We start from the raw sequence: 9185 nt of genomic DNA, 5'->3' as shown, positions 1-9185 counted from the left end.
GGCAGTCAGGGGGTAGGAAGTGGGAGGGGGTGGATAGGGGGCCGGGGCAGGCTGTTTGGGGAGGCACAGCCTTCCTTACCTGGTCCTCCATACAGTTTTGCAACTCCAATATGGCCCTTGGGCCAAAAGGTTGCCCACCTCTGCACTACAGCAATGGAAGGGGTTCTGTCATTGTAGTAAATCCACCTTCACAAAGACAGTAGTTAGGTTGACCCCCATATGTGTCCTCAGGAAGCCAAAGAAAGAGTAGCTAGAGAGCATGTGATTCTGGCAGTCTGACCAAAAAGTGGTTAGCAGGCGATATTACCGTAAAGAGATGCAAGCTAGTCAGTTTTATTGTTTTTCCGCATAAGCCCCGGTGCAGGGCTGATAGCATAGCCTGTCAGCGTAGGGCAGTGGGGGCCTCCAGCTGTGAGTTCAGAGTGGGGCAGCGATGGGGGGGTCCTCCAGCTCCCACCCCTGTGGTGGCAGGGCTCCAGCTGTGAGCCTTGGGGCAGGCTGTCAGGGCGGGGCAGAGGGATGAGGGCTCTAGCTAACAGCCAACAGGAGATGTAGATAATGCAGTGTCTACACTGATACTGTGTCACCCTAACTACATTGACCTCAGAGCTATGCCTTTTGTGAAGGTGGCGTTATTAAGTCGATGTAGTGGGTGACTTAGGTCGGTAGGTGTTACATTATAGTGTAGATGCTTACAGAGTTAGGTCGACCTAAGCTGCCTTACGTCGACATAACTCTGTAGTGTAGACCAGTGTTTCTCAAAGTCAGGCTGCCACTTGTTCAGGGAAAGCCCCTGACGGTCCGGGCTTGTTTGTTTACCTGCTGCATCTGCAGGTTTAGCTGATCGTGGCTCCTACTGGCCGCGGTTCCTCGGAAGTGGTGCAGGCTGAGGGATGTGCAGGCTGAGGGATGTGCTGGCCGCCCTTCCCGCAGCCCCCATTGGTCTGGAGCAGCAAACTGCGGCCAGTGGGCGCTGTGATCGGCCAAACCTGCAGACGCGGCTTGTAAACAAACTGGCCTGGACCACCAGGGGCTTTCCCTGAGCAAGTGGCGGCCTGATTTTGAGAAGCACTGGTGTAGACCACAGTTACGATTGAATCGTGTTGATGTAGTCATTTGAGAAAGCTTATGTTATACTGGCTGTGTTATTTTGTGTACTTGTTCTGTGGATTAATGAGACATCACTTGCTAAGGCAGGTAACTTTCATAACCACTAAATAGATTTTAAATCATTGGTCAGATATATGGAGCCAGTGAATTTAAGCATAGGAAATCAAAGTTAAGAGATAAAAATTGGTGTTTTTAAAATTGGAGACTCTCTCCCACCGACATAGATACCGCCGCTCATTAGGTGTGGTTTAATTATGTCGGCGGGAGAGCTCTTTCCTGCCAGCATAGAGTGGCTGCATGAGACCTTACAGCAGCATAGCTGCTGTAAAGTCTGCAGTGTAGACATAGCCTTATTTTTTTCAAGTGTATTCTGTCTGCTATTTAAAATATTCATTAAGCTAGGACAATGAAACAGGACTTGTATGTTTCAAATACTTTGCAGAAGCAAGTTTAAAATAAACTAGTGTGAAAATGTTCTAAAATATTAGTAATTTTCCATTACATTTTATAAGGTGTATTATTTATCATTTTTGTTCAATTTTAAATTTAAAACTTTGTTCAGTATAACAAAGCTGGGTATTGCTTTATAAATGAAAAATCATTAAATCCTTTAGAAAGCCATTTGATTAACCGGAAGTCACTCTGTGTAAATTAATTACAACTATAATGATGTCAGAGCCTTGTCTTTTGTTATTAACCACAAAATTGACTGCAAGTTACAATAAGCTGTGAAATTTATAGGTAGTGGTTTGGCCTTCTGTTTACATTCAAATTAAGCATGTACATTGAATATATAAAGGAAGTTCACACTATTTCAAATTTTTGAGCTGCTTCTCATGCTGGTTCAGTTTTCTCTACTTGCATTCTCATTTCTAATTCACTAGTAGATGATTTTCCAAGTATTGAAGGTAATGCTAAAGAAAGTGGCCTAACTTATTACTTTGGCCTTTTTACACTTAACATTTAGGTCAAGGTGTGAAAAGTCCACATTCCTGACCTATGTAGCTAAGCTGACCTAATCCCCCAGTGTAGACACAGCTAAGTCGATGGAAGAATACTTCCGTTCACCTAGCTACTGTCATTCAGGAGGATGGTTTTCCTACTGCGACAGGAAAACCCCCTTCCATTTGTGTAGACTTCATCTGTGTTACGAGGTTATACCACCATAGCTATGCCTGTATCGTTCCTGTAGAGTAAACAAACTCTTTGAAACACATGCTTGATTTTATACTGCAGATTTAGCACCCTAAATGATTAGATCTTCCTGATAAATCAAGATAAACCATCCAGAGTAGTATTTGCCTCATTGGACCACCAGCCTTTTCTTTCATAGAATTTCTGCTTCAGTGTTAAGGTAGGTACAACTCTAATACTTTATAAAGGTTGTTTGTTCATTGATTTTATTACAAATGGTTACTGCACATGTTCTAACTAGGAATTCTCATTACAAATCAATTTTGTTGGCTCTAGGCTGCTCTTATTTGCAGTACCCTTAGGTTTTTGAGAGACTGATGACAGCTCTTCCAAGGTTCAAGTTCTCCCACCCCCATAATTACTGAAGCAGTTCCAAAGCCTCAAATATAGCTGCACTGAGACATACCCTGTCTACAACACCTAACCTGCGGAATGGTAAGGGGAAAGGATGCTCCAGCAATTTCTTATTTCTCTATTTACTTGCAGAATGTAAGACCCAAGGCAAGAGTTGAGTTTTTGCCTCCTTAAAAATATATTTCACTTAAGCAGAGCCCCAGTCCTTGTTGTTAGATATTTGTAACTCAGTCCTTTCTCCAGAAACTGGGGTTTTAATGTGATGTGTCATCCACTCTGCTACTTCAGGGACAGTCAATAACATAGCAGTCACAGAATTAATTCTTAGTTATTTATAAAAATATTTTAAGGAATGTTACTAACAGGCAATTTAATAATGGTAATCCATTAATCACAGTATAATATCCTATGGCTGTCAAACAACTTTTCTGAAGCAGAAGGGGTTCTATTCAAATTAAAAATAAATCCTTAAATGCTTTTCACTGAATTAGTGCAAAACAAACAAACAAAAATAAATTCCTAGAATGTTTAGTTCATACATTTATCTTGAGTAGGTGACAAAAAAATGCAGACACGTGGCAGCCTAGGTTAAAGACAAATGTCCAGTTCAAGTCTATTCTGAAAATTTGTACATTTTGGAGGCGGTGGCATGTTTTGGATATCAGAGAAAAACAGAATAAGTCCTTCATTGTTTCAAATCTCATTAGCCTTTTCATAAACACAGTAGAGGCTGGAGGAAGAATGTTTCAAACAGTTGAAAGCACTATATGTTTTAAATGAATTGCATTCCAAAAGGCTCTCTAGAAACTGCTTGCTATCTTTCTTGTGTGTTTCACTTATAGGGGCCAAATATAAAGCTTCTTGGATGACACATTTTTGAGGATACATTACCATTATTATTATTTATTAACATTATAATAACCTTCAGAGGTCCCAGTAAGATTGGAGCCCTGTTGTAGTTAGGGATGTAAATATCATTTAAAACGTTAACCAGTTAAACAATTAAAAAGATAAAAAGGCAAAATTTCTGAATCAAGGACCTTACAGTGATAATTATAGTAAGGACCTTAGATTAATATCATTACCAGAAGTGACGAGAGCCAGAGGAAACAAGGTTGAATAAAGTAGGCAAAATGGAATGCTGTGGTAAAGAGGAAAAATTATTGAGAATTCAGGTAATTTAATCAGTTGCTGTTCTGTATTTATTTTTTTGTTCTATTATGAATGGGCAAGAATGATGAAATTGAGATTAGGGATGTAAAGTCTGATGAAAGAAGAGTGTTTTGAAGGAGGAGCGAAAGGGTCTTTGACACAAAGGAAGGCACCTGTTCCGGACATAAAAAGCTGATGTAAAAAAGGTATAGAATTAGAAATGATAGGAAAATACAAAGGGAGCATTAATGGAAAGGAGTAAACAGAGTGTAAGAGATGTGGAGGAAAGAGAAATAACCATCTTATTGCAATACAACGCTCCCAAGTATTGCCCCAATTAATGAAAGCCCCCTGTGAGTAGACCAGGTCCAGTTCCCCTGTGTCAGAGCAGGTGAGCCCAGTTCTGCCAATGAAGGGGGCAAGGCTACACCTGTGGCTATCAAGGCCTGTTCGAGGGCAAGAAGAGAAAAAGAGTGATTGGGGCAGGCTATGCCTGGGGAGAGGAACTACAGAGGAGTGGAGCTAACTCTAGGGGTGAGTCCCTGGAACAGGGGTGAGGTGCTAAGGGGGGCAGCCCTGGAGCCAGTGTTCCAGAAGGGAAATGAGAGCTGGCTGTGACTGGGAAGCTGCAAGAAGCAGGATTACTGGAGACCCCTGGGAGGGCAGGCCGTGAAACCCTAGGACAAAAAATCTGTTGAGGAACTGTTTTTGTCTGTTATGTCCTTATGTTTGAACAAATGAACCTACTTAAAGAAGGCTGGGCATGGCAATGAGTGCTTATTAATCTGCGGAGAAGTCATGCTGTGCCACATATGATTAGACATGGAAGAACTTGATTTTTTTTTCTAATTTTGATTATTTTTATTTTTACAGTTGTAGGAAGTTAAGGGAGATTTATGGTTGGGTTTATGGTTAGGGCAGAGCTATGAGCGGGATTGCAGGGGGCTCCCTGCATGGCAGAGAAGCTCAAGATATGGGGCACAGGATATAACAGGGGAGGCTGCAGTTGCCCAGCTCAGTGGAGCTGAGCCCCCTGGCCATGACTGCAAGGAGGCAGGCTATCACTGTAGGTGAGGTAACTGTTGCCAATTGCAGGTGGTGGTGGTGGGGTTTGTTTGTTTTTTGGTGTGTGTGTGATTTGTATGTCAGCTGAAATGTACATTTACTGATAGTTATTGATAAAATAGAATTCTGACAAGCCTATATATGGTGGAGAATGTGTGCACTTCAATCCGCCCTGATTTAAGGGGAGAGTGAGATGGCTCTTTGGTGTCCAGTGAAGGAGGCAGAAAACCAGAGGCAGGGTGCTGCTGCGTGACCTTTGGCCATGAGGGGGCACTTGGGTGGTAACCCCCATTTTACGTGCACTATCAAGGTGTTCTACTTCATCATATACTAACCAATGCCAAAGATTTGTTGTTACTTACTTTTTTTTCATAATTTAAATATGATGCTCATAAGTGAATTTTGATCCTTAAAGTAATCCTGTTTTTTGTTGTCATATTTTGGGTTACTCTCTTAGAGTTCTATAAGGAATTTCTTAGAATTCTATGGTATCCTTTTTATTTTTGACCCAGGGATTATTTCTGTTTTTATAAGAATTCTTATTTTAATTTTTGGGAGACCAAACTTGTTAAAAAATAAACTATGAATTTCATTTAAATTGATGGGGAAAAATGGAATAGTTCTTATAAAACTATCAGTCTGTTAGTCCATTTTTTTCCTGCAAATTTGGTAAGAGGTATTATAATGTACAGGACACTTTAATTTTCCAGATAGTGAGACTCAGTGGGACTGTTTATATACTTACACTGTCACACGTAAATGTATGCAGGATCGGGGCCACAATCTAGAAATCTAGAGCCAATGTGTTTGTAATCGTGCATCCTCCTGGAAATGTATTTTGGTATCATATTTAAGAAGAATAAGCCTGTGAATGGTCTCTCGTTCATATATTTATAGATATTCTTAGATTAGTTAAAAAACCTCATGAATAGTAACTCCTGGTCCTTTAAAAGGGTAAAGAGGAAGCAGGAATGTTGGTTAGAAAATTTTACCTGTAGTGGTATTATAGTAGTGCATAATACAGTCATGATTAGGGCTCTATTGGGCTATCATACAAACAAAACAAGAGGGTCACTGCTCTAAACAACTTGCAATTAAACGTGTAGAAATTTACATCCAAGTCAAGCTTCCCAGATCAAAAAAATCCACCAATGAAAGAAAATAGTCTTTAACAAACTAGCCAGCATTGTGGCTATTAAACTTTACAGTTCGCTAAAAATATAAAATAAACATTCAGGTACTTAAGTAGAGTAGCTGTCATATTTTTACTAATTCAAATGCACACCTTCTAAATAAAGACCTGTTTTGTAAGAGAGACTGCTAGTTTGCTTTAGATAAGCAAAATTCTGTGTTCAGATATAGACAGCAAAAATGTTATCATATAATAAACAGGTTGTGAATTGTAAACATACAGGTTTTATTTTCAACAAGCTAAAATTAAACTGTATAAATTTGTTGTTTTTGCCTGGAGTTTACACATGTGGACCTAGTGGTGTTGGAACACTTTTTATAGTGGGGATGCTGAAAGCCATTGAACAAAACTGAAACCCTGTATATGATGGAAGCCACACCCCCAGCACCTCTGGTTCCAGCACCCCTGCATGAACCACCTTTCTCTATCTTTGCTTCCCATTGAATATGTGTGATACATTTGTAGCCCTGTTTGTCTCAAAACCATTTATAGAAATGATTCAAATTCTTTTTTTCATTGCAGCTTCAGGATTAGTAGCTACCTCTAGTTTCTTCACATATTTGCCCCTTCATGTAACAAGAACTGAGGGTCATCCAATGAAATCAATAGGCAGCAGACTTAAAACAAACAAAAGGAAGTGCTTCTTCATTCAACACAGTCAACCTGTAGAATTCGTTGCCAGAGATGTTAAAATCATAGAATCAATGGGTTAGATAGCACCGCAAGGATCATCTAGTGTAACCCTCTGCCAAGGTGCCGGATTTACCAACCATCCAAGAGAGTTGGCTCTCCAGTCTCCTGAAAATCCAGCGAAGGAGTTTTCTCAACCTCCCTAGTCAGTCTGTTCCATTGTCCTACAGTTCTGACAGTTTGGAAGTTTTGTCTTGAGATTTAATCTAAATCTGCCATGCTGTAGTTTGAATGCATTGCCTCTTGTCCTGCCCTCTGTGCAAAAGAGAACACGTTTCCCCACCATTTTTAAGCAGCCTTTCAAGTATTTGAAGACTGCTATCATATCTCCGCTCAATCTCTTTTCCAAACTGAATGTACCCAGTTCCTTCAGCCTTTGCTCATATGGCTTGCATTCCATCCCGTTGATCATCTTTGTCGCTTGCCTCTGGATCCTTTCCAGTTTCTCCACATCCTTTCTATACATTGGTTACCAAAACTGGAGAGAGAACTTCACCTGAGGCCTAACGATCACTAAGTAGAGTGGCACTATCACCTCCTGTGACTTGCATGCTATGCCTCTGTTAATTGCAACCTAAAATTGCATTTGATTTTTTTTCAACAGCATCACGTTGGTGACTCATTTTGAGGTTGTGATCCACCACAACTCTCAGATCCTTCTCAGCATGCTGCTGCCAAGCCATTTCCCCCCTCATTCTTATTTGTCCGTTTGGTTTTTCTTCAGTAAGTGTAGGACCTTACATTTGTCTTTGTTGAATTTAATTTTGTTGACTATAGATCAGTTCTTCAATTTATCAAGATCCCTCTGAACTGTAGCTCTATCCTCCAAAATATTTGCCACCTCCTCCCACCCCCGGCTTTTTGACATCTGCAGATTTTATCAGTATGCTCTCTTTTCCTACATCCAGATCATTAATAAGGATGTTAAATAACACTGGACCCAAAACAGATTCCCGTGGAACCCCACTTAAGACCTCCCTCCAATCTACAACATTCCATTAATAGTTTTTGTTTGCAGTTGTTTAACCAATTATGTATTCGTTTAATGTAAACAAGGCCCTGTTGTAAAGGCCAAATGTATAACTGGGTTTAAAAAAGAACTAAAGTTAATGAAGGATAGGTCCATCCGTGGTAACTGGATAAAAGATAAGAAACAAAGAGTAGGAATAAAAGGTCAGTTTTCAGAATGGAGAGAGGTAAATAGTCATGTCCCCATGGGTCTGTGCTAGGCCTAGTGCTTTTCAACGTATTCATAAATGATCTGGAAAAAGGGGTAAGCAATGAGGTGGCAAAATTTGCAGATGATACAAAACTACTCAAGATAGTTAAGTCTCAGACAGACTGCGAAGAGCTACAAAAGGCTCTCTCAAAACTGGGTGACTGGGCAACAAAATAGATGAAATTAAATGTTGATAAATGCAAAGTAATGCACATTGGAAAACATAATCCCAACTATACATATAAAATGATGGGGTCTAAACTGGCTGTTACCACTCAAGAAAGAGATCTTGGAGTCATAATGGATAGTTCTCTGAAAATATCCACTAAATGTGCAGTGGCAGTCAAAAAAGCAAACAGAACATTGGGAATCATTAAGAAAGGGATAGATAAGAAGACAGAAATATCATATTGTCTCTATATAAACCCATGCACATCTTGAATATTGTGTGGAGATGTAGTTTCCCCATTTCAAAAAAGATGTGTTGGAAAAGGTTCAGAAAAAGGCAACAAAAACAATTAGGGGTATTGAACAGCTTCCGTTTGAGGAGCCATTAATAAAACGGACTTTTTAGCTTGGAAAAGAGATGACGGGGGGACGAGGGGAGGGAAGATGATTGAGGTGTATAAAATAATGACTGGTGTGGAGAAAGTAAATAAGGAAGTGTTGTTTTATCCTTGTCATAACCCAAGAACTAGAGGTCACCAAATGAAATTAATAGGCAGCAGGTTTAAAACAAACAAGAGGAAGTATTTCTTCACAGAACACACAGTAAACTTGTGGAACTCCTTGCCAAAGGATGTTGTGAAGGCCAAGACTGTAACAGGATTCCAAAAAGAACTAGATAAATTCATGGAGGATGGTCCATCAATAGTGTCCCTAACCTCTGTTTGCCAGAAGTGGGGAATGGGTGCCAAGGATGGATCACTTGATGATTACCTGTTCTGTTCATTCCGTCTGGGGCACCCGGCATTGGCCACTGTCAGAAGACAGGATACTGGGCTAGATAGACCTTTGGTCTTACCCAGTATGGCCGTTCTTATATTATGTTCTTGGAGAAATTACTGTAAATGTCTTTGAGGGACATGCTCTGCAATAAATTATGAGTAGTATGTATTGACCTGGTAATTGAGCTTGTTAACTGTATGAATATATTGGTTTAGTTTAATGGGGAACTGTAAGGAGAGCAAGTAGGAAGGGAATAAGAAT

General features: G+C 40.1%; 1 protein-coding gene across 15 annotated transcripts in view; it reads left to right on the top strand.

Moving 5' to 3' along the window:
* RHBDD1 (rhomboid domain containing 1) overlaps window positions 1-9185 on the top strand; it is a 103653-nt gene that overhangs the window by 3965 nt on the left and 90503 nt on the right. The window contains exons 2-3 of one of the 15 annotated variants that reach the window (XM_075068529.1): window positions 2347-2464; window positions 2581-2739. The exons of the other annotated variants lie outside the window; for them this stretch is intronic. The gene's annotated coding sequence lies outside the window, so the exon portion shown is untranslated. The remainder of the gene's footprint in view (window positions 1-2346; window positions 2465-2580; window positions 2740-9185) is intronic. 15 annotated transcript variants of the gene reach the window in all.

The sequence above is a fragment of the Chelonoidis abingdonii genome, chromosome 8 (assembly GCF_003597395.2).
Source record: "Chelonoidis abingdonii isolate Lonesome George chromosome 8, CheloAbing_2.0, whole genome shotgun sequence".
In the NCBI taxonomy this organism is placed as follows: domain Eukaryota; kingdom Metazoa; phylum Chordata; order Testudines; family Testudinidae; genus Chelonoidis; species Chelonoidis abingdonii.
The sequence above is the reverse complement of the archived record's forward strand: the minus strand, read 5'-3'. Positions and strand labels throughout refer to the sequence as shown.